We start from the raw sequence: 23,682 nt of genomic DNA, 5'->3' as shown, positions 1-23,682 counted from the left end.
TCATACGCTGGTCACTCCATAGTGGCAATGCCCCATCGGAACCCCCAAACTCAATGCCTTCAAAGTCGAGTTCCAACCGCAATGTGTGATGAAGCATCCAACCGTGTTGTGAGCCAAAACCTCCATTTGGGGGCACCACGAGACCACTAAACCCTTCTCGGATGTCTCCTCGATAAACCTTTTTGGGACATTGGCTGCTTTTGATTCTCTAACCACCCACAAGAAACTACTTTTGCTCTTCCTTAAGCCCCAAGCCAGCTCCACCATTTACTCATCTTCGAGTTTCGCAAGGCTGCCAAACGATGCATAAGCAACAGAACCTTTTGGCCTCTCGTTTAGCCATTTTATGCAGACATCATTGTCTGATTTAAAGAGGTTGACATTGTATTCTTTGTCATCTTTGAGTCGCTTATTCAAGTAGTTGGAAGGTATAGTTGGTCCAACGGTTCTCAATCAACAAAGCTTAGCCATCCAATCTACCACCTAGGCAGAAAAATTAATAGCAATTAGTTTAATTTACTAGAACTAACTAAAAATTAATCAAATCAAAGCTAAGGCAATGTGACTAAAAATGAGTGAGAAAACTTCATAATGTACTCACTTGTTCTTCCAACTCATAAAATGTGTTGCACATGACCCAATTAGCTCTGTCGACATTCGAGAACTGACCCACAAGCATTTTGTAGAAAGTCGGGTTAGATCCACAATCGTAAACAAAAGATGGAAAGTCCAAAGGATCAAGCGTTGGCAACCAGGGAAGTGAAATTTGAGACTGACCATCAGCAGGAGAAAGCTTCAACAGCCCTATGTGGACATAGTAGTGTTAGACCAAGTCAAACTTCCCATTTACATTCAAACTCTCAAGTCTGTTGTGTGCGTGATTCTTGTTTATCTCAAAGAGAGTCTGATAAGTCTAGGAATATTTTGAATGTTTCTTAGATAAGTTTATTATGTGTTGTAAAGTTTGAATTTCAAACTAGAGTGTAAATAAGGTATTTCAAACCCACTAATGTAATCTCTATGACCTTATAAATACAAGCAACCCTCGATTGAAAGGGTGTGCAAACACAACTGAAAACCTAGCCTACCAAAGTTTTACATGGTATTGAGCCTAATTGCCTAACGACAAGATCCTGCAATTTTTTTCCATGGCTGACAACAACAACGTAGCTTCTTCCCAGCCAGCCAACTCCACCCCCAACCACCCCATTCCTCAAATGAATTATATGTACCCTTTTTCATCCGATATGACAACTGTTGTGAACATCAAGCTTGTCAGAACCAACTAACAACTGTGGTTGGCTCAAATCCTACCAATACTGAGAAGTCGTGATCTGATGGGTTATGTGGATGGGTCCATTGTTTGTCCTCCTAAATACCTTCTTGGCACCATTGCTATCAATGTAGCCTAACTATGTGGATGCAGCAAGACCAAATGATCCTAAGTTGGATTAATTGCTCATTTACGGCGTTTGTCTTGTTAGCTGTGGCAAGTAAACGTACCTCTGGTGCTACATGGGAGGCTTTGGAACAACAATACGCTTCGTCTTCTCAAAATCGCATTTTGTGTCTTCGAAATGAATTGCTTCAAACCAAAAAAGGTGAGATGTCTGTTGCTGATTACCTTGATAGAATGAATTCAATTGCTAACAACTTTGCCCTAGCTGGCAAACCTATTGATGATGATGAACTTGTCTAAATTATCTTGAATAACCTTGGTCCTACATATGAGATGACTGTGAATGCTGCTCAAGTACGTGATACCCCTATCATGTATCTAACTCTCGAAGCTCTCTTGTTGACAACAGAGAGACGAATGGCGGATCAAATTGTTCATGTGGTGGAGTCTACTCTAGTGAATGCATTTGTGACTACTAGAGGACGTGGTGCATGTCTTCGAGGTTCCGGACGAGGTGGTTTTCCGTCCAACCGTAGAGGTTTTGCTAATGTGAACCAACAAGGCTTTATTCCTCGAAAAAAATAACCAGCGTAATCCTGCCATCAATGGAGAACGGTACAACTCTAGAGGTGAAATAATTACTTGTCAAATTTGCTGGAAATTTAGACATCCTGCCCTAGATTGCTATCAGCGCATGAATGTTGCATATAAGGGACGTATTCCAACCAAATGTCTCACTGCCATGGCGTCCTCACCCATCACCTTGAACTGTTAACAAAATGGGACTTGGTTGCTCGACACCGAAGCAAACGCGCATGTGACTCCGAACATTCAAAACTTAGTGAACGCGAAGGAGTATAATGGTAATGAAAATGTTGGTGGAGTAGGTAATGACACTGGACTCTCTATTTCTCATTTTGGTTCAAATCACATTTACACTGGCTCTTGCTCATTTAAACTCAATGATATACTTCACTGCCCGTTTGCCTTTATCAATATCATTTCAGCCCATAGGTTTACTAGTGATAATGATTGTTATTTACTAATTTTTCCTGACCATTTTATTGTTAAGAACCTTAAGACCCAAATGATGCTTTTTCCGAGGGAGATGTAAGAATGGGTTATACCTATTTCCAGGTAGCGGTGGACATCCTCATTTTTTCAACGTACGTAGGAATTCATGTGTTGGCTCAGAAGTGGCACTCTCATTTAGGTCACCCAGCGTCGTCAATAATTAAGTTGTTGATTTCCAATAAACAAGTACCAATTAATGGTACTTCACATGTAATGTTTTGTCACTCCTGTCCCTTGGGAAGAGTACCAAACTCCTTTTTAAGTTGTCTGATTCAGTTTCCCAGTTTCCTTTGCAACTTTTACATTCTGATGTGTGGTGTTCACCAGTAATTTCAATTAAAGGGTTTCGTTATTATTTATTATTTGTGGATGATTATTCTCGATATACTTGGATCTTTTCCATGAAAAACAAGTCTTAAGTTTTCCAAATTTTTGTTGAGTTTAAGACTAAAGTGGAAAATATGTTTAACATGTCCATTAAAACTCTTCAATGTGATAAAGGTGGAGAATATAAAAGTAATGCTTTTCAACGATTTTTTGTTGCACAGGGAATATCTCAACGTTTTTCATGTCCAAAATACCCTGAGCAAAATGGACTTGCGGAAAGAAAACACCATCACATAGTTGAAACAAGTATTGTCATGCTTTCTCATTCTCAAATCCTAAATAAATATTGGTTTGATGCTTGTTTAACAGCTACTTATTTAATTAATAGATTACTAGCAAGAGTTTTATTGAATGTTTCTCCATATGAGAAATTATTTTCTAGAAAACCTAATTATGAGAGTCTTAAGGTTTTTAGGTGTGGGTGCTTTCCATGGTTGACACCTTATACACAACACAAGCTTCAACCAAAATCCAAGTCGTGTGTTTTCTTAGGTTACTCGTTGAATCATCAAGAATACAAGTGTTTGGATTTGTCCATGAGACAAGTTTATTTGTCTCGCCATGTCCTATTCGATGATGACTCATTTCCTTTTAAGGAACTTACATCTCACAAGGAAACGAACTCCACACAAGGTAATTTATGTAACACTGACCTCTTATTTACTTTTGACCTTCACCATTCTCATCCATCTACCCAATCAACAAATAATCCTAGTCTACCCAAGCCTAGCATTATTCCTATTCCCCACCCAGAATCCCAATCACACTTGGTCTCTCCACTGCCTATATCCACAAATATAATCCTAAATATCTCTCCCATGCCTATCCCTTCACTGTTTCATATTGAACGAATCTCTAGTCTTCCCAGCCTTAGTGCGCCAAGTCCTAATCAACTATGCCTTAGTGAACCATGTCTTAGTGACCCAATCCCAAATGAGCAAGAATCTGTGCCTGTGAACCAAGAAACACAGCCTGTTTCCTAGTCATCTACATCCCAACAAAGTGCATTGGTGTCTCTCCTAGAACATCCTATGATGATGAGGTCCAAAGCAGGGATTCAAAAGCCTAATCCTAAGTATGCAGTACATGTTATTACTGACAAAACAATGGTTGAACCCACTTTTTTTAGCCAGGCAGTCAAGCACCAAGAATGGTGGAATGCAATGGCTTTGGAATTTAATGCTCTACAACAGTTTGGTACTTGGAGTCTTGTGCCTTATCATCCGAACATGAATCTCCTTCCCAACAAGTTGGTATTCAAGAAAAAAAAGGGTAGATGTTCGATAGAGAGGCATAAGGCCAGGTTAGTGGCTAATGGGTTCCATAAAAAACCAGAGATTGATTACAACGAGACCTTCAGTCCAGTTGTAAAGCATAACACAATTCGTCTCGTACTTAGCTTGGTAGTTTCGAAGAAATGTCATGTAAGGCAGTTGGATGTACAAATGCTTTCTTGCATGGATACCTCACGGAGGAGGTTTATATGAAGCAACCTATGGGGTTTATTGACAAACAGTTTCCACATCATGTTTGTAATTACAGCGGAGTTTGTATGGTTTAAAATAAGCGCCGAGAGCTTGGTTTCGGCGGTTCTTTGATTTTTTGCTTGAATTGGGTTTTCAAGAATCCAAGTGTGATTATTCCCTATTCATGTTTAATAAGAAGGGAGTTTATCTCATCTTACTTATCTATGTTGATGATATATTGCTCACAAGGAACAATACGCATCAAATGGCTCTGTTAGTAAAGAAGTTGGGCACTTTGTTTTCTATGAAGGACTTGGGCACTCTAAATTATTTTCTTGGTGTGGAAGTAACTCACTGTAGTGATAGTATGCATCTTACACAATCCAAGTACGCCCTCGATCTCCTCGAACGTACCAAGTTTACTAATGCCAAGCCAATCTCGATACCAGTTGCTTCCGAACAGAAACTAAGTGTGTTTGGGAGTGAACCATTTGGCAATCCTAAATTATATCAAAATGTTGTAGGTGCCCTTCAATATTTGACGATTACACGACCTGATCTCTCGTATGCTGTGAACCAGGTGTGCCAGTTTATGCATTCACCTAACACCGCTCATTGGATGGCAGTCAAGAGAATCCTGCGTTACTTGAAGGCTACATATGATCAAGGCTTGGTTTATAGACCTGGAGGTGTTCTTCTGACCGCATTTTCTGATGCGGATTATGCAGGGAATCTAGACACACGTCATTCAACTGGAGGATTCTGCATCTATTTGGGTAAAAATTTAATATCGTGGAGTTCAAAGAAACAGAAAATTGTTTCCAGGTCGAGTACCAAAGCTGAATAAAGACAGCTTGCGTACACGGCTGCTGAATTGTCTTGGTTACGTTCTTTGTTCAGAGACTTGCATTTGAATCTTTTACAACCTCAAATATGGTGTGATAATATTTCATCCATTGCACTAGCATCCAATCCGGTTTTTCATTCTCGAACCAAGCATTTAGAAGTGGATTATCATTATGTCAGGGACAAGGTCATTAGAAGAGAACTTCTGGTTAATTTTATTTGTTCCCAAGATCAAACCGCTGATTTATTCACGAAGGGGTTGTCTTCATCACGATTTAAATTGCTGGTATCCAAGCTTCCAGTTGTGCAAAGGCCTGTCAGCTTGCGGGGGGATGTTAGACCAAGTCAGACTTCCTATTTACATTCAAACTCTAAAGTCTCTTGTGTGCGTGATTTTTCTTTATCTCAAAGGGAGTCTGATAAGTCTAGGAATATTTTGAATGTTTCTAAGATAAGTTTATTATGCTGTTGTAAAGTTTGAATTTCAAACTAAAGTGTAAATAGGGTATTTCAAACCCACTGATGTAATCTTTATGACCTTATAAATACAAGCAACCCTCGATTGAAAGGGTGTGCAAACACAATTGAAAACCTAGCATACTAAAGTTTTATAGGTAGTAGACATTGTCAACAGCACAAGACTGAGTGAACAAAACTGCCCCCACAATTCCAAGCTTCTTGGCAACGTCCAAGGGCTAGGGCATGCTTGCATCATAGACAACACAATCCACGGGGGACCCTGAATTCGAATGCTTCTCAAGAAGCTCGACCAAAGTTTTTGACCCTACTTGCCAGAACCTCTCCAAATAGATGTCTATGTTTGTGTCCCCTTTCCCAGTATCATCAAAGCCATCGGAGATGGTCTCCCAAGCTGCGCAGCTCGATCCTGAGCTGTGCATTGTCTTGTAGAGAAAGCGAGTCATCACGAGTGTGACTCTCACTCCTTTGTGATCTAGAAGCTTGGCAAATTGGAGCATTGGATTAATATGGCCTTGGCTCGGATAGGGTAAGATCAAGCAGTGAGCCTTGTAGGCTTTCAGCTGTCCTTTCTCCATTTTCTGCTACAAAATTTAAAGCTTTGTTCGGAAATGCGTTTGAATATTTAGGCACAAAATGTAGAACCCAATTATATAGGAGGAAGATGTAGTGCACAATTAGTCCACGAAACTGCAGATGTTGATTCCTTGGCAGGCAAGTCTGGGTGAACCAAGGAATCAACATCTACAGTTTCGTGGTTCACCCAAAGACTTACAGATTTTACACATAGGATAATTTGGAAGGTTCTTAGTTTTGAACCAAAGTAATTTGGATACGTCTCTTGGATGCATATTAAAAGGTCCAAAAAGAGAAATATGGTTCTTGAAAACCTATTCAAATCAAGAAAAAGAAAACTTTGTCCTCATTACCCTTCTGTAATTGAAAAATGAAAAATGAAAAAAATAAAAGAAAATAAGTTATTTGTGAACACTATTTTCTATCTTCTACGCGGCTTTTTTGGTTTTTGGTTTTCGACTTTCTTTTGATTTATCTTAATTTTATCTCTTAGTTTTGCTTTGGTTTGTTCAATTCAATGGCTAAAGAAAATAGCGGCGTGCAAAGAGAGAGATAAATGGTGTACTGAGACCATTTTCAAATATAGTTGTTTAAGTCTTTGGGTGTTAACTTTTTATATAGTTGGGTGTTAACGTTTTATATAGTGCCAAAAACATAAACAAAAAACATAAGGAATCGTTTCTGTTTGTACCATACTTGACCAATCCCGAAACTAATGAGCACAGGTCAACGTTATACCATCAAGGACAGAGAAGAGTTTCCCTGCAACCAGGAGGCCAATTACAGCGTGACACGTGTCGACATCAGAAGCCAATCATAGCGCGACACGTGTCAACATCAGAAGCCAATTACAACATGACACGTGTCAATGTCAGAATGAAACTAGAAACTCTCTTCTATAAATAGAGATCATTCTCTCACAATATTTCCTAATGTCATTTGTACTAAATCATTCACTATTACTCACTAAAGAAGAGCTTGAACCTATGTACTTGTGTAAACCCTTCACAATTAATGAGAACTCATATACTCCATGGACGTAGCCAATCTGGGTGAACCACGTACATCTTGTGTTGCTTCCCTGTCCCTATCCATTTACATATTTATTCACACTAGTGACCGGAGCAATCTAGTGAAGGTCACAAACTTAACATTTTCTGTTGTACCAAAGTTCTCACCGATTTTGTGCATCAACAGTTTCAAATTAAGCAAGTGAATAAGTTGATTGATCAATAAAGAAACAAGAATTTCTCCTAGGACCATGTTCATTGACCAAAAAAAGTAAGCACGTAGACTTAAAAGAGAATAGTGGAGTAGCATGTAAGAGCATATACTATTCAAGATGCAAAAGCGATGCAAAGCAGGTTTAAAATTGCTATTGGACTGGCTAAAAACGTTTGTCATTTGCATTAGGTAGAAAAAAAAAAAGTGCTTTTGGCTCATGGATGCTTTTTCTAAAGAAGTACATACCCAATGGTTCTTCAAGAAGCACTTCCAAGTAGTTTCAACTAAGATGTGTAAATTTTTTTGTTATGAAAAATATAGTGTTGATGCACAAAATCAGTGAGGACTTTGGTACAACAGAAAGTGTTAAGTTTGTGACATTCGCTAGATTGCTTTGGTCATTAGTGTGGATAAGTATGTAAATGGATAGGGACAGGAAAGCAAACACAAGATTTACGTGGTTCACCCAGATTGGCTACGTCCATGGAGTAGAGGAGTTTTCATTAATTGTGAAGGGTTTACACAAGTACATAGGTTCAAGCTCTCCTTTAGTGAGTACTAGTGAATGATTTAGTACAAATGACATTAGAAAATATTGTGAGAGAATGATCTCTATTTATAGAAGAGAGTTTCTAGTTTCATTCTGACATTGACACGTGTCTTGTGATTGGCTTCTGATGTTAACACGTGTCGCGCTATAATTGGCTTCTGATGTCGACACGTATCGCACTGTGATTGGCTTCCTGGTTGGAGGGAAACTCTTCTGGGTCCTTGACGGTATAACGTTGATCGGTGCTCAGTAGTTTCGGGATTGGTCAAGTATGGTACAAACAGTGCTCCCCTAAGTTCCCGAGTGAGGGAAGCTCCTCAGTTGGGGACTTGCAAGATCCAAGCCATTGAGTAATCACGAAACTTTTAAGTACCGAAGTGTGGTATCATTTTCACTTGCCTTATCTGTCTCATATGTAGATGTGGCATCTTCTCTGGAAGTACTTTTACTCCATCTAGGGGTGGTATCTTTAACCGATGAAGATGCACAAGGTAATGTATCAATTTCACTTGAAGCTTACTTGTAGTTTCAGGCTTGGTGAAGTGCGATACAAACCCTATAGTAGGAGTCCCCCAAGTCGCCGAGCTAGGAGATTTGCCGAAGGAGGTAACAGACAAGGTAAGCAATCAGACTTCCAAGCAAGTAACTTGGATCGGAGGTTCGACTTCGGCTTCCGGTTAATTGTTCTCATTCTCTTTGTGTCGTAAATAGCACCAAGGATAAGGAGAAGAAAATGGAGAAGAGATGATATGAGATACTTTTGCTTTTGAAGAAGTAACTTTCCACAGGCTTATTCTTAAACTGGGCTGGAGGGTTTTCTAGTTTCCTTCAGAGTATAAGGCCGACTTAAGAATTTGAGGGTCAAAATAAGTCCATCAAATCTAAAGTACGTTCGACCCTGATGATATGGGATACTTTTGTTGTTGAAAAAGTAGTGGATGTATCAGCACGTGTTCTGTTACGCTTGTCTCCACATGCTTCCTTGTATCCTTTTCACTTGCCCTATCTGTTCCTCAGGCAGATGTGGTATCTTCTCTGGAAGCATAAGATGTTGAAGATGAGTACTCGAGAGCAATGCCAGGTAAGGGGTTTCAGGCAGTCAGTTCCTGACTAGAAGCTTGATTCCAAGTGCTGACTGATTGCTCTCTTTCTCCTTGTCTTGCAGGTAAGAACAAGGCCAAAGGCAAAGATAGGGAAAAAACATGATATGGGATACTCTTGCTGTTAACCTTGATGATATGAGATACTCTTGCTCTGGTGTGGCTTGTTTGCAGAGGTATTATCGGGAGGAAAAAAAGCTGAGTATTTCGAGAGACTCTGCTGAGAGTGCCCTCTTGGATGTGAAGAAAGGTTGAGCATTTTTTTTATATGCAGGTTTGCCTGGCTGTGGAGGATGGAGGTCGACATATATACAAGTCTCCTTAACAACAAGTAGTAGTGCTATTCATTTACCCTTCTTAGTCATAGCAATGTAGTGGGAGCTGCAAGCTTCACGTGTTTTAACTTTGTCAGAGCACTTTGAAAAAGTGGTATGTGGTATCTGGAAAGATGATGTTGCGTGTGAAGATTGCAGACAAGCTTTATCCAAGGAAATCTGGCTCTCGAAGTTCGGAGAGCGATGCCTCTTCAGTTTTCGAACAAGCAATCCTGTTGGGGATCTGGCTCTCGAGATTTAGAGAATGGTGCCTCTTCGATTTTTGAGAAAGCAATCCTGTTGGGAGTCTAACTCTTGAGATTCGAAGAGCAGTGTCTCTTCAATTTTTGAGAAAGTAATCCTGTTGAGAGTCTGGCTTTCGAGATTGGAGGGCAGTGCTTCTTCGATTTTTGAGCACGTAATCCTGTTGGGAGTCTGGCTCTTGAGATTCAGAGAGCGGTGCCTCTTCGATTTTTGAGAAAGCAATCCTATTGGGAGTCTGACTCTTGAGATTCGTAGAGCAGTGTCTCTTCGATTTTTGAGAAAGTAATCCTGTTGGGAGTCTGGCTCTCGAGATTCAGAGAGCAGTGTCTTTTTGATTTTTGATAAAGTAATCCTGTAGGAAGTCTGACTCTTGAGATTCGGAGAGCAGTGTCTCTTCGATTTTTTAGAAAGTAATCCTATTGGGAGTCTGGCTCTCGAGATTCGGAGAGTAGTGTCTATTCGATTTTTGATAAAGTAATCCTGTAGGGAGTTTGTCTCTTGATATTCGGAGAGCAGTGTCTCTTCTATTTTTAAGAAAGTAATCCTGTTAGGAGTCTGGCTCTCGAGATTCAGAGAGCAGTGTCTCTTCGATTTTTGATAAAGTAATCCTGTTGGGAGTCTGGCTCTCGAGATTCGGAGGGCGGTGCCTCTTTGATTTTTGAGCACGTAATCTTGTTGGGAGTCTGGCTTTCGAGATTCGGAGAGCTGTGCCTCTTCAATTTTTGAGCAAGTAATCTTGTTGTGAGTGTTTTCTCGAATGTGAGTAAAGGTTGGGCATTTTTGCCAGTCTGCCTTGCCACGGAGCACGGAGGTTGATACACGTTGAGACTTTCTAGTTATCAAGCAGTGGTGCTGTTCCTTTACCCTTGTGGGTAATAGTAGGGTAGCTGGACCTTCAAAATTTATGTGTCTAAACGTTGTCAGAGATCTTTGGCAAAGTTATCTGTGGTACTCGAGGAGCTAATGTTGCACGTGGAAAGTGGTGCCTCTTCGGAATCCGGAGAGTGGTGCCTCTTCGATGTTTGAACCAACGACCCTGTTGCCCTTTCTTTTATAAGGGCACCAATTGTGTGGAAGAAGTACATTCAGAGAGTTATTGCTTGTAGGAATTTTCCCCTTACTTCTGAGATTTATTGCACCTCATTTCTCCTTCACCATTTCTGAGAATGTCTGGCCCATTCGACCATCGTTTTGACTTAAACTTTGGTGAAGAGGTAGCCATGCCTTCTCAAGACAACATATGGCGCCCATCCTTCTTATCCCCTACTGGTCCTCTTATCGTTTGGGACTCTGTGATGAAGAATGATATGACCGCTGCGATGATGGCCATGAACCTTCTTACTCCCAAAGATAACATACTACTTTCTAAACGGTCTGATGAGTTGGCTGTTAAGGATTCTCTGGCTCTCAGTGTTCAGTGTGCAGGTTCTGTGTCTAATATGGCCCAACGCCTATTTGCTCAAACCCGCCAAGTTGAATCATTGGTGGCTGAAGTGATAAGTCTCAAACCGGAGATTAGAGGGCTCAAGGATGAGAATAAACAGTTGCATAGGCTCGCACATGACTATGCTACAAACATGAAAAGGAAGCTCGACCAGCTGCAGGAATCTGATGGTCAGATTTTACTTGATCATCAGAGGTTTGTGGGTGGGTTCCAATGGCATTTATTGCCTTCATCTTCTGGGGCTGTACTGCGTAATGAAGCTCCAAATGATCAACCTTCGGTGCCTCCTCCTTCTAGGGTTCTGCCTAGTATTAAGGCTCCGAATAATCACCCCGTGGTGCCTCCTCTTTTTGAGGCTCTGCCGACTGCTGAGACTTCTTCTGAGCAACCTTTGTGAAGGCTCCATCTTGTTTGTTTATTTTGATTCATGTATATGTACATATTTGTAACTTATCGGAGATATCAATAAACAAGCCTTGCTTCATTTCAACGTATTGTGTTAAATACACTAAGGCCTTCTTCACTAAGTTCTTTGAATTCTTCCTTTTGTTGAAGCTTGTATATTGAAGCTTTGTGAGTAAAGCATGTAGGTTGAGGTAGCGCTTCCTTAATTTCCCGAGTGAGGAAAACTTCTCGTTTGGAGACTTGAAAAATCCAAGTCACTGAGTGGTCGTGAGACTTCCGAGTATCAAGGTACAGTAGCATATGGTAGGAGTCCCCCAAGTCTCCGGTCAAGGGAGTTAACGAATGAGGCACTTCCTTTCTAAGTGATAGCCTAAAACTCCTTTATATATATTTGTTATGAAAGTTGTTAGGCCCAAAGAAGATGAGGCCTAGGTAAATTTTTTTTTCCAAATTTTTTTTCGTTTTTTTTTTTCGAAATTTTGAAATTTTGAATTTTTGAATTTTTGAATTTTCGAATTTCAGAATTTTTGAAATTTCGAATTTCAGAATTTTTGAAATTTCGAATTTATGAATATATATATATATATATATATATATATATTTTTTTTAAAGCTTTGTAGGTGAAGCTTTGAGGTTGAAGCTTTGTTGGGCACCATGAATTGATTTTGCTTTACACTATCTTGATCAAGATAGTGTGAAGCTTTTGTTGGTGAAGCTTTTGTGTTGAAGCTTTGTAGCTGAAGTTTTTATGGGTGAAGCTTTTGTGGGTCAAGCTTTTGTAGGTGAAGCTTTTGTGGGTCAAGCTTTTGTGGGTCAAGCTTTTGTAGGTCAAACTTTTGTGGGCCAAGTTTTTATGGGTCAAGCTTTTGTGGGTCAAGATTTTGTGGGTCAAGCTTTTGTGGGTGAAGCTTTTGTAGGTGAAGCTTTTATGGGTCAAGCTTTTGTGGGTCAAGCTTTTGTGGGTCAAGCTTTTGTAGGTCAAGCTTTTGTGGGTGAAGCTTTTGTGTTGAAGCTTTTGTAGGTGAAGCTTTGGAGTTGAAGCTTTGTAGGTGAAGCTTTTGTGGGTGGAGCTTTTGTGGGTTAAGCTTTGGAGTTGAACCTTTTGTTGGGCACCATGAATTGATTTTGCTTCACACTATCTTGATCAAGATAGTGTGAAACTTTTGAGAATTTGTAGTTGTCCTCCATTGATGAAGCTTTTGTTGGTAAAGCTTTAGAGTTGAAGTTTTTGTTGGTGAAGCTTTTATAGGTGAAGCTTTTGTTGGGTACCATGAATTGATTTTGCTTCACACTATCTTGATCAAGATAGTGTGAAGCTTTTGTTGGTGAAGCTTTTATGGGTGAAGCTTTTGTTGGGTACCATGAATTGATTTTGCTTCACACTATCTTGATCAAGATAGTGTGTAGCTTTTGAGAATTTGTAGTTGTCCTCCATTGATGAAGCTTTGGAGTTGAAGCTTTTGTTGAATTTCCCTTTTTTTTCTGTTTTTTTGTTTTTTCGGAAACTAGAAATTTGAAAATGTGGGAGAGACAACATATACAAATTTTCTTCCACACTGTTGAGCAAGAGATTGTGATGCAAGCCACACCTTGTAGTAGTCGAAGGTTTGGATGAACCATATAAATTGAATTTGCTTCGAACAGTCTTGAATTTGCTTCGAAGGTTTGAGAATTGTAGTTGCCCTCCATTGATGAAGCTTTTGTTGGCACCATAAATTGGTTTTGCTTCACACTATCTTGATCAAGAGTGTGTGAAGCTTTTGAGAATTGTGGTTGAACTCCTTTGATAAAGCTTTTGTTGGTACGATAAATTGGTTTTGCTTCACACTGTCTTGATCAAGAGTGTGTGAAGCTTTTGAGAATTGTGTTTACCCACCATTGATTAAGCTCTTGTTGGCACCATAAATTGGTTTTGCTTCACACTGTCTTGATCAAGAGTGTGTGAAGCTTTTGAGAATTGTCGTTGCCCTCCATTGATGAAGCTCTTGTTGGCACCATAAATTGGTTTTGCTTCACACTCTCTTGATCAAGAGTGTGTGAAGCTTTTGAGAATCATGGTTGCCCTCCTTTGATGAAGCTCTTGTTGGGACCATAAATTGGTTTTGCTTCACACTGTCTTGATCAAGAGTGTGTGAAGCTTTTAAGAATTGTGGTTGCCCTCCATTGATGAAGCTCTTGTTGGCACCATAAATTGATTTTGCTTCACACTGCCTTGATCAAGATTGTGTGAAGCTTTTGAGAATTGTGGTTGCCCTCCATTGATGAAGCTTTTGTTGGCACCATAAATTGATTTTGCTTCACACTATCTTGATCAAGAGTGTGTGAAGCTTTTGAGAATTGTGGTTGCCCTCCTTTGATGAAGCTCTTGTTGGGACCATAAATTGGTTTTGCTTCACACTGTCTTGATCAAGAGTGTGTGAAGCTTTTAAGAATTGTGGTTGCCCTCCATTGATGAAGCTCTTGTTGGCACCATAAATTGATTTTGCTTCACACTGCCTTGATCAAGATTGTGTGAAGCTTTTGAGAATTGTGGTTGCCCTCCATTGATGAAGCTTTTGTTGGCACCATAAATTGATTTTGCTTCACACTATCTTGATCAAGAGTGTGTGAAGCTTTTGAGAATTGTGGTTGCCCTCCTTTGATGAAGCTCTTGTTGGCACCATAAATTGGTTTTGCTTCACACTGTCCTGATCAAGAGTGTGTGAAGCTTTCTACGAGTTGTAGTGTTTGCATTGTTACAGTGGGGAAATGTTTGAAGCAGATGCAAGAGGGTTGAATAGCTTGATCTTCGTATGCCATGCACTGAAGTTGTTGTTGGCTTGCAATAAGGCTTTGTTGGTGACTATAACTCTTGTTGGGCATAAGTGCTCCCCTAGTTGAGTTGTCAAGCTTGAGGGTTTTTGATTATTTGTGAATGCTAGGAGTTCACATGTACAAGTTGTACCACTCGTCTTCTGGTAGGTGGAATGAATGGTGAGTTGCTTTCATCACTTGGTTGGTGGTACGAAGGTGAGTTCTTTCATCACCTTTCATCACATTTCATCACTTGGTTGGTGGCACAAGGATGAGTTCCTTCTTCCCCTGGTTGGTGGCATGAATGGCAAGTTACCAAATGATATTAGAGTACGAGTGGTACATTTCATCACTTGGTTGGTGGCATGAGGGAGAGTATGGGTTGTACATTTCATCACCTGGTTGGTGGCATGAGTGCCAAGTTGTCAAATGATATTAGAGTACGGGTTGTACATTTCATCACCTGGTTGGTGGCATAAAGATGAGTTCCTTCTTCACCTGGTTGGTGCCATGAGTGGCAAGTTGCCAAATGATATTAGAGTTCGGGTTGTACATTTCATCACCTGATTGGTGGCATGAAGGAGAGTACGGGTTGTACATTTCATCACCTGGTTGGTGGCATGAAGATAAGTTCTTTCTTCACCTGGTTGGTGGCATGAGTGGCAAGTTGCCATATGATATTATAGTACGGGTTGTACATTTCATCACCTAGTTGGTGGCATGAAGGAGAATACGGGTTGTACATTTCATCACCTAGTTGGTGGCATGAAGGAGAGTACGGGTTGTACATTTCATCACCTGGTTGATGGCATGAAGATGAGTTCCTTCTTCACCTGGTTGGTGGCATGAAGGAGAGTACGGGTTATACATTTCATCACCTGGTTGGTGGCATGAAGATGAGTTCCTTCTTCACATTTCATCACTTGGTTGGTGAGAATAAGGGCAAGGTGTCTAGGCACATTGTAGCAAGTGTTGAATGACACAAAGTATGTTGAACCCTTTCAAAGCACAGTTGGCTTATGTACGAATGTGTTGGATGTATGATTGAACGAATATACTGTGAAGCTGTTCGTTTATTTGTATAGTCTTGTTGACATATAATTAGAATTTGTTTCATGTTGGAAGCATTCATGTTGAAGCTTTGAACCTAAGTGTTTCATTGCTAGGAATGTAAGAGGATTAGGACCGAGTTGTCTAAATCACCTCTTTATTGAATTCATGCCAAATAGTCTTCGTTACATAGGATGCCGAACGACTGAAGCTTAACACTTGTACAATGTGAGTTTACTTGTAATAGTACTTCAAGTGATCAGCGTTCCATGGATGGCCAATGGTCTTGCCATCGGAGCTTCTAAGCTTGTAGGAGCCAGGGCGACTGATGCCAACAACTTCAAATGGTCCATCCTAGTTTCGACTAAGTGTTCCTTCACTCGGGGCTCTGTCGCAGAGTAATCTTTTCTTCAATACCCAGTCCCCTACTTTGAAAGAACGAGGTTTGACCCTGGAGTCATAGTAGTTGGATATGTGCTGCTTGTAGGCGACATTCCTCAAGTGAGCCTGGTTTCTGTGTTCCTCAACTAGATCTAAGTTGAGGGTTTCTGTGTTCCTCAAGTTTTGGACTCGGAACGTTGCTGGCTCAAGCTCAACTAGGACAACTGTCTCTGTACCAAAGGCAAATGAGAATGGGGTTTCTCTTGTTGATGTCCGATACGAAGTGTGGTATGACCAAAGAACTTGGGGTACAAATTCTGGCCAACAACCTTTAGCCTTGTCCAAGTTGGTTTTCAAAGTTCGCTTGATTATTTTGTTGATGGCTTCAACTTGTCTATTAGACTGGAGATGAGCTGGGGGGATAAAACATAAGTTGATGTTGAACTTAGAGCAGAACATCCTGAACTTATTGTTGTCGAACTGTCACCCGTTGTCAGTGACTATCGCATTGGGAATGCCGAATCTGCAAAGGATGTTCTTCCATACGAAGTCTTCTATTTTTGCCTCAATAATGGTTGCCAAGGGTTCTACTTCGGCCACTTTGTGAAGTAGTCAACTGCAACGATTGCATAGCGAACCTTGCCCTTCCCTGCAGGCATTGGGCCGATTAAATCAAGTCCTCATTGGGCGAAGGGCCAAGGGCAGATCATAAGAGTGAGCGGCTCGGGAGGGGAGTGAGGAATAGTTGCGTGGCGTTGACACTTATCACATGAGCGGGATATTTTGATGGCATCTTGGTGGAGTGTTGGCCAGTAATATCCATTTGTTTAACCCCAAGGTGTTTGGCCAAACGTAAGCCTACTAGGATGGCTTCATATTCGGCCTCATTGTTCGACGCCTTGAATTTGAAACGAAGAGCATACTCTATCGCCACTTTGTCAGGGGTCGTAAGGACTAGTCCTGCTCCACAACCCTGTTGGTTGGACGAGCCATCAACATATAGACTCCATGTTCTATTTTCTGAGCTCCCGAGGGTAATGAAACCACTTCTTTAGGTGTAGAAACAATGTCAACAGGATATGTGAAGTCGACGATGAAGTCTGCCACTGCTTGGCCCTTCTCAGTTGGCTTTGGTTGGTAGGAGATGTCAAACTCACCCAATGCTATCGCCTATTTGATCATTCGCCCAGAAGTGTCAGGACTTTGAAGTATCTGTTGAAAATGATGATTGGTAAGCACGATGATGTAGTGTGCTTGGAAGTAAAGGCGAAGTTTTCGAGCAGACATGACTAATGCTAGAGCTAATTTCTCGATGTTAGAGTATCGTGTCTCCGCATCTTGTAAGGCCTTGCTAGCGTAGTAGACAGGCCGTTCGACATTACCATCATTTCGAATGAGAATGGAACTTACTGTTGAAGCTGATACCGACAAATAGATAATGAGAGTGCCACCAACCTCAGGTTTGGAGAGCAAATGGGCTTTACTCATGCAGTCTTTGAGGTTCTTAAATGCCTCAGCACATTCATCAGTCCATGTAATGTACTTCTTATTTCCTTTAAGTGCTTTGAAGAAAGGAGCACATCTGTCTGTGGCCTTAGAGATGACCCTAGTTAAGGCTGCCACCTTGCCAATAAGGCTCTGGATGTCTTTTGAAGTTACCGATTCCTTCATGTCGAGGATTGCTTTGATCTTCTCGGGATTAGCCTCAATGCCTCATTGGCTTATCATGAAGCCTAAGAATTTACCAGAGCCTACACCAAAGGCACATTTGTTGGGGTTCAACCTCATTCGATACCTCTTCAGAATGGTGAAAGTTTCAGATAGGTTGGTGATGTGTTGGTCATCATGTTTGCTCTTGACCCATGCTCTTCCCAGTCTGTTCGGCGAACATTGAATTGACCAGTCTCTGATAAGTTGCTCCTGCATTCTTTAGGCCGAAGGGCATGACTTTATCGCAATATAGTCCACTGTCAGTAGTGAATGCTTTGTGTTCTTGGTCCGGAGGGTTCATGAGGATTTGGTTGTATCCTGAGTAAGCATCCATGAAGCTCAGAAGTTCACACCCTGCTGTAGAGTTTATAAGTCTGTCTATAAGAAGAAGAGGAAAGCTATCCTTCGGGCATCCTTTGTTTAGGTCGGTGTAATCGACACACATTCTCCACAAGACCTTTTGAAGCAGGAGACTTTCCTTGGTCGGATTCTTCTTAACAAGGACAACATTTGCTACCCACGTTAGATAATTGACTTCACGGATGAAGCATATGCCTTTGAGTTTTTTAACTTCTACCTTCATTGCCTTGTACCGTTCAGCGTCATAGGATCTTCGCTTCTGTCTCATTGGCTTGGTCTTGGGGTCAATACTTCAGCGATGATAGATGATATCGGGAGAGATGCTTGGCATGTCCTCATATGACCAAGCGAAGACCTTAGTGTTCTCTTGCAAAAAAGATATCAATGCCAACCGAATAGGTGGTGACAAGGTGGTGCCAATCTTCACCATGCGATCCAGATAATCTTTTGAGATAGAGACCTTCTCCAACTCTTCAGCGGGTTGTGCTTGCTAGGTGAAAGAGTCATCTCGAGGATCGTTGGGTTGACTGTTGCCACCGTGAAGATCCAAGTTAGCTTCGTCTGGGCTGGTCTTTATGACTTGGTCATGTATAGAAAGGGTTTCCTTAGGCACATGCAGGTGTTGTTTGATCACTCATATATTTCATGCATTTATACCATTCATTTCTAAAGTCTTTGGATGTTTTTGTGTTAAAATTGTGGCATTTTACCTTACCTTGTGTTAATGTACAGTTAATTTTGTTGTAGGATTAATTTCAAACAAAATGGGCAGAAAAGAATAGAGAAAAGACAGAGTGCAACACGGCATTAAACAAAGGAAGGAAGTGGACTATCAAGAAATTGAATAATAAAAAAGGAAAGGGAGAGACTTGCGGACTGTGTGGAGAAAGAAGAATAAGAAAATAAATAAGAGGGGAGACATGGAATGATGGAGGAATAAAAGAAAGAAGAAAAGAATGGCGGAAAGAAAAACAGAAAATGATAAAAGCAAAGAATGGCAGACAACAATAAAAGAAAGCATAAAATCATGATGAATGATTAACATACAGCAGCAAATGCATGAAGGAGGACACAGAATGAGTGGCAAGCAGAAAAGAAAAATAAAAGAATAAGAGGTGGGGGAAAGACCGAGAGAAACGAGAGGAGCAGAAAATAAAAGAAGAAAACTGACAGAGAGCAGAAGTCAGTGGACAGCAGGCGCAGAGAGAAAAGAAGAGAAGTGGGACACGGACTGGAAAGCAGAAAATAAAAGGAAGCCAGAGAGGCAGGGGAGTGGAGGTGAGAGAGATAGAGACACGGGGAGAGAGATAGAGACATGGAGAGAGATAGAGACACGGGGAGAGACTAAGAGAAACGGGGGAAGGCAGAAAATAAGGAGAGCAGGGAAGAAACTGACAGAAAAAGCAGCGAAGCAGCGCTTGCGGGGAGAAAAACAGAAGGAGCAAGCTGCCTTCTTTCTCGGTTAAATCTTTCCAAACTTATATTTTATTTCTGTTTTAATAATGTGTAACTAAATTTATTTTGGCTAGAGGTTAATTCAAAGCCATGAATATATTTGTAATATGAATTGATTACCTTCAGTTGTGATTTCTGAGTTGTGATTTAATTTGCTTAACTGCTTGATTGATAGCTTATTTTTGTATGTCGATTAAGAATGCATACTTAATTTACATGCATGAATTTGACGCTAGAATATAAGGGAGTTTCACCTAATCTTTATGAACTTATATTCACAAGTAGTGAAGGTTGCTAGTCACAATCACGTTAAGTAAATTCTTGGCATAAGTTTCATGCAAATCATAGTAACGAATGCCTCGTCAATGCTTATGTTTTTCATAGAACTTAATGATTCTTGCTTGTATCTCTATTATGCAATTCATGTAGGGAACTTGTAGGGAATGTTTTGGGTTGTCGTATGCAATCATCCAACCCAATAACTTGTGGAAAAACTGAGGGTTAATTAGTGCAATTCACGGTTAATTTGGGGCGTTGAGATTTACAATTTATTGAAAGAACAACTGAAAATCAATTTAGGTTGCATATGTGTCATGTGTGGAGAAGAACCCTCTAGCTAGTCCGTCACCTATCCTTTCACCTTAATTTCATGCTTTTGTCAATTCTGTAATTTATTTAAGTTTAATTTACTTCTCGTCAAAACCAAACCCCCCCCCATTATTAAATTATATTATTTAGTTAGTTTTCATTGTTGTTAGTCTTTTAATTCAATTTCCGTCCATTTCAATTCCTAGTGTCTAATTTGATTGTTTTCATTATTTTGAGTCATTCTAAGTGTGTTTCGAGTTATTAGAGTTTTTAGCCTAGTTTTGTGTCCTTGAGTCTTGTTTAATATTTTTAAATTAATTTAGAATAGATTAGCAATCCCTCCTAATCCCCGGCCTAGAACGATACCCTACTTACATCTATACTACAATTGTCAAAAAGAGGGTTAAATTTTGTGTGCTTATATTATTCGCATCATTGTTGCTTGACCGAAATGTTGTAACATGATCGTGCACTAAGTTGATCTCCTCTGATGTAACCATTGACATAGGGGGTTGGAAATTTCTTCAACAACATATGTGTGGATACCATGGCCTTGAGATCATTAATGCCTGTGCGTCCGAAGATGACATTGTATGTCGTTAGGCAATCAACCACCAGGAAGTTAGTGGTAATGGTAGCTGTGTAAAGGCCTGTACCAATGGTGAAAGGTAAGTGTATGCTCCCCAAAGGTTGCACGATATCACCGGAGAAGCTTATCAGAGGGGAAATCGAGCGATCGAGCAAGTGTTCAGCTACATTAAGTGCCTTGAAAGCTTCAGCAAACATGATGTTAACTGAAGCCCCCGTGTCTACCAGGATTCGTCGTACTTCAAAGTTGGCTATGTGAGCTTCCACAATCAGTGGGTCGTTGTGAGGGTAGATGGTACCTCTTTCTTCCTTAGGGTAGAAACATATTGGATCCCAATTAGGCTTTTGTTACTTACCTCCCCTGATGTCTTCCACCTGAAACACTTGGTGGACAGACCTTAAAGCTCGTTCATTATTTTTCATGGCCCTGTTGGAAGATTTAGATATGGGTGTGCCACCACTTATGGAATATATCACATTCACCTGGCGTTGGTTACGGTTACCCCTTAGAGGGTGAAGGAGGAATTGATCAATTTTTCCTTCGCGTGCCAAAGCTTCAACATGATCCTGAAGGGTGATACACTTCTCGCCGTCATAGCCGTTATGCTTGTGGTAGCAGCAAAACGTGCCCGTGTTCTTCGTGGGCTTGTAATCTGGGTGCCTCAGCTTTGGTTTCGATATCAAGTGTGCTATGTTGGGGTAAATGGCCACGCATGTGGCGTTCAAGGGTGTGTATGCCTCATACCTCAGGGTAGAAGCTATCCTGACACATGCTTGACCCACTGTGTTGACTGCCTAGGGTTGGGGATTATCATGGCGATACCCTTGGTTATCGCGGTAGTGTCCCTTACTCCTTTTACTAAAATGAGACTGGTGAGGATGGAAATCTTTCCTTTTGCCTTGAGATTGATATGTCTGTTGACTTGGCAAAGTATTAAGTAAGGCAGGGGGAGGCACAATTGCAGTTTTGAAGGTCGAGGTCTTCTCATTTGGTTGGATCTAGCTTCCACTCCCTACTTGCTGATAAAGGGTGGCTGTGGGGGGTTTCCCTTGATATGTCCTTGCCTCGGCGGAGGCATGGTTGTAAGCTTGTGCCATCACCTCAGAGTAAGTCTTCCAAGTGTTGGCATTTATCATGTACTTGAAGAAATAGTCATGTAGGCCTGCTGTAAAGGCTTTGAGGGCAGTCTTGTCGTCTGCCTCGGCACAACGGGAATACTCATGGCTGAAGCGGCCAATATACATATGTAATGACTCGTCTGGCTTTTGGCGAATAGTGTACAAGTCATCTGCAGAATGCAAGCGATCAGTTTGAAAGATATGTTGAGAGACAAACAGTTTCCTCAGTTCCTCAAATGAGTCTACTGTCTCAGGTAGAAGACGACAATACTAGTTTAGAGCTCCGCCAGAGAGGGTGGAGGGGAAGAGAAGACATCGCGCTTCGTCAGTGTGCATCCGATATGCCATGGTGGACTCAAAGAGGTTAAGGTGTTCAATTGGGTCATCCCTTCCAGTATAGAGTTGTAAACCAAGCTTTTGTTTTGTCTTCGCTTGAAGGGGGTGTCGAGGATCCTCCTTGTGAAAGGGCCAGGCCTGGGTTGGTTCCAGTTAGGTATCTCAGCCTGATGTTCGGCCTTCAACTTGTTTACTTCCTCAAGAAGCTGTAGGACAAGGGGGTCCTGAGTGGAGTCATGTACCATTGGGATTTTCTTTTGTAAGTCTCCATCGCCTCTTGGAAGTAGGAAAGTTTGAACAAAGGTATGTGATTTTTCCTTGGACTCGCCGTACTGACTTCTAGGGCGAGTTTGTCGAAATACCTCAAAGTCCCATGTACCTTCATGTTTCTTTGGGACCTATCGTTCCTTCCCTAGATTAGCAGCTGGCCTGGGTCGTGGGAGGGGATCGAGTCTTTCAGAAACCCTTGGGTCATTGATCTTCAAGCATATGTGGAAGGGATTCTCTTGACGTTGCTTTAAGAAGTCTCGACAGTCACGATAAACGACTTTCGATCCTTCCAACCCTTCTGCAAAGAGGTGTCTTCCTCCACTTCTCCTGCTTTGGGTCGAAGCAGCTGGGTTTAGAGAAGTCTCATGTTGATCAATGTTTTGATGATTAGCTCATTCCTCATCAGGATACCCATGTTGAAGGAAGGTGACCCTCTGTGTTGGGGGGCACCTAAGTGATGATTGATGTCCACAGGAGTAACAAGCTCGCATGTTTGAGTACGCCTAGTTTCGTGGAGCGTTTCAAAGAGCTTCTCATACTGCTTCTGAGGGACCTCATTCTTCATTGGTATCTTGTTGTTCTGAGCTTTTAGCTAATCGACTTTAACTTGAAGAGCAACCCTATTTCCTTCCTTCTTTTGTTGCTTCGCACTAGGTGCAAGAAGGGTGTCATTCTGTGTGCTGTGGCTTCCTTCGCTACCCATGTTGGAGAAGGATGCCTGGTCAAAAGAGAGTGTACGAATGGTAGAAACCAGCTTGACAAAGCTGAAGATAGTGGGAATAAGTGTCGTTCCCACATACGGCGCCAAATGTTGATGCACAAAATCAGTAAGGACTTTGGTACAACAGAAAGTGTTAAGTTTGTGACCTTCGCTAGATTGCTCTGGTCACTAGTATGGATAAGTATGTAAATGGATAAGGACAGGGAAGCAAACACAAGATGTATGTGGTTCACCCAGATTGGCTACGTCCACTGAGTAAAGGAGTTCTCATTAATTATGAAGGGTTTACAAAAGTACATAGGTTCAAGCTCTCCTTTAGTGAGTACTAGTGCATGATTTAGTACAAATGACATTAGGAAATATTGTGAGAGAATGATCTTTATTTATAGAAGAGAGTTTCTAGTTTCATTCTGACATTGACACGTATCGTGTTGTGATTGGCTTCTGATGTTAACACGTGTCGTGCTATGATTGGCTTCTGATGTTGACACATGTCGCGTTGTGATTGGCCTCCTGGTTTGAGGGAAACTCTTTTGGGCCCTTGACGGTATAACGTTGATCGATGCTCAGTAGTTTCGGGATTGGTTAAGTATGGTACAAACGTATAGCATCATAAATATAAACACACAAAATATCAAATCCAAAATTTACATCTCCAAGTAAGTTCATCACACTGGAGCAACAACAGCATTCATATTTTTCACATAAGGAGTAGGGAGATTGTCTTGCTGAAGAAAATTTAGACACAAAACAATGTTGGATGTCCTTAGAGCCACTTACTTGGC

At 41.0% G+C, this 23,682-nt stretch overlaps 1 pseudogene; it reads right to left on the bottom strand.

Annotated features, from left to right (window-relative positions):
* LOC114827402 (mogroside I-E synthase-like) lies at positions 1–22,741 on the bottom strand (annotated as a pseudogene).
* Positions 22,742–23,682: the final 941 nt, after the last annotated feature.

Source organism: Malus domestica, chromosome 10 (assembly GCF_042453785.1).
Source record: "Malus domestica chromosome 10, GDT2T_hap1".
Taxonomy (NCBI): Eukaryota; Viridiplantae; Streptophyta; class Magnoliopsida; order Rosales; family Rosaceae; genus Malus; species Malus domestica.
Note: the sequence above shows the minus strand (reverse complement) of the source record. Positions and strands in the feature narration are given on the sequence as shown.